This window comes from Myotis brandtii, unplaced genomic scaffold (genome assembly GCF_000412655.1).
Source record: "Myotis brandtii unplaced genomic scaffold, ASM41265v1 scaffold1609, whole genome shotgun sequence".
Lineage (NCBI taxonomy): Eukaryota > Metazoa > Chordata > Mammalia > Chiroptera > Vespertilionidae > Myotis > Myotis brandtii.
In genome coordinates this window covers 224,215-227,059 of record NW_005355879.1, presented here as the reverse complement: position 1 = coordinate 227,059, position 2,845 = coordinate 224,215, and positions in this window count along the sequence as shown.

Below are 2,845 nucleotides of genomic sequence, written 5' to 3'. Positions count from 1 at the left end.
CTCTATCCACTGAGCCAAACTGGCTAGGGTTGGAACAATGTTTTATATATGTATATTATTTATTTATTTTAATATATTTTTATTGATTTCAGAGAGGAAAGGAGAGGGAGAAAGAGATAGAAACATCACTGACAGGAGAGAATCATTGATTGGCTGTCTCCTGCATGCCCTACATTGGGGATTAAGCTTGCAATCTGGGCATGTGCTCTGATTGGGAATCAAACCGTGACCCCCTGGTTCATAGGTCGATGCTCAACCACTGAGCAACACTGGCTAGGCTATATGTATATTTTTAAATGATGAGACACCAAAATGTGAAATCCTGATAGAGGGAGATCCATCACAAGTCTGTAGTAACTGAGAAGTTAACGGACAAGGCGGGCAGTAGATGGATCTGGCTAGTGATAGTGATGATACTGACTTGAGTGTGTGTAACTCTTTTCAGTTTATAGCCACAAATATTGGGTCATGACAGCTCGGCTATAAGCCCCTCATCTGACAGATGAGGGAGCAGGACCTCAGCTCACATTTGCTGATGGGACCTAGAAAACAGGCAGCAGATGAGGGACAAGGCAAACAAACACACCATTCAAGAAGAGGGAATGTTAACATCTCTCCCACAGTGGTCCACGCAGGATACTCCTTTTCCCTCAATCACTGCCACTTCAGCTGGGACTATCGCTTCAAATATTTGGGCACGCATATCTGAGAGAGACTGAATACACCCAGCTTTACTTGGTGCCCCAGGGATAGGAATTCTTCTCTTTAATAGATCTCTTCATGTGGAGGGTTCACAACTTCTTTGTCAGTCCCTTTTATCTTTGGATAAAGATAAGAAAATCATTGCTATAAGAAAGTTTGTCTTTGAACTAAGCAACAAGTTCTTTCCAAATAATCTTCAAAAGGGACATTACAGTCTCCTCCCTCCATACTTCATACAATGCAGAAAAGAGTGACATTTTGCTTGAAGAGGTGTGTGGGGCTAAAGGATTCCAATATCCTTCCTTACCCTGTTCAGGAAGAAGACAGTAAGCAGAGAACCCAGTTTGGGTGTTCAGACTTCGGATCTACAGAACTGAGATAATATGTCTATTGCTTTATGTTGCTAAATTTGAGCTAATTTATTATGCAGCAGCAGCAAGCTAATACTCTCATTGCATATTTTCATTTGCTTCTCTATAAAAATACCCATTTCTGAACTTTTGCAGTTCATATCTGATTAAGCTATTCTTATTTTTTTAAGTTTCTTTGTAGAAGAGTTGTGCTATTTGATTAAGGAAACAGTCACTGAGCTTCTATTTGATGCCAGGCACTGGGAAACAAAGATGAATAAGAAATTAAAACCTTAAAAGACTTCAAAGAGGAATAGTACAATTAGACACATAACTATTATCTGAGTCAGAAAACGATGGAAGCCATGAGGGCATAACAAATACAAGCTATGAGAGTTCCGAAGAGAGAGAAATGATATCCATATGAGGGTGTCAAGAAAGGTTATCTTGAGGTGGCTGTGAGAACTATGACAGGAAATCAACATGAGGCTCAAGAAGTAGATGCCTTTGTGGGGTTGGAGACCACATTTAAATAGCAGCGATCATCAACAATCTAAGTCTAGAAATTATACTGGAAAAAGAAGAAAATAGTGACGGATGGTAGTAGGAAACACATGGAGCCAGGGTGATGGACTCATGAACTTGGGAGAGCCTGAGGATCAAGAAGTCACCAAGAATAGATTTGGTGAATTGCACAGTAAAACAAAAACAAAAACAAAAAAACACCAAAAACCAGGAAGTTTTGATAAAGGTACATTTTAGAGTTTGAGATTTTAAAATCAAGCATTTTCCAATTATGGTGAGGTTTGGGATGCGGCTGCCAAATCATCTAACTGGGAAACTGGGATGGCATGAGTGTGAAGTCAGTGGAGGTATAGAGGTCAAGACTGTGTGCAGCGAGGGAATTTGGAGGGGCATTCACCTTGAAACCATTTGATTTATCTTTCTGGTTGCCCTTAAACATACAGGGCTAAATAAATGTTTACTTGAGAATCATGGAGAAGAAGGAAATAATCACAATGAGGTGAGGTCCATCTAGAAATATTTCAAGAGCTCAAAATCTGGTCTTGAAGAGAGGCAGTACCACTCCTGGCCATGTGTGGTTTCTCTTAAGCTGATTACCCAAACCCGTTGGTGACCAACTTGAGAAGAGTGATGTCTTGAGACCTTAATAAAAGACATAATATGAGTAGTGCACAGAGGAAACCTGTTGGCTCCCCATCTTTCTATGTGCCACATATGAAAGAGAGAATTTCAAGACTAATCAATTTTTTTCAAGATGAATTAATGATTCAGTAAAATAAATAGATACTGGATGACCCATAGCTATCTTCTTTCTTCCTCTATTCCCTCCCCACACTTTCAGCATCCACATAGAAAGATGTGTCTGCTATTCATCTGGCTTTTTATGGCCTCTCATAGACAAGACCTTTTCTACCATCTGGGAACCAGCTGGATAGCCCTCACCAGCAAATATTTATCAACCTAATGTCCTGCCTCCAACCACAGTGCCCTTCTTCTTGAAATTGAGCCCTGCTGACAAAATGCTACTTTTAAGATCAAGCAAGTTCACAGCAGTTGCACATTTTTCAAGTCACATCAGCTCTTGATGGTTTTCAGGTCTATTTTAAGGGACAACTCAGTGTTGCAATGCACAAGAGTTAATTAGGTGTGTGATTCCCAGTGGCTCCAGGGTTGTCAGTGTTCCTGGTCTCAGAAAGTCTTCTGTAGGAGAGGATTGGAGAGGGATCTCTCAGGAGGACAGCTAGGAGGCTTTCCAGAAGAGGTTCTAC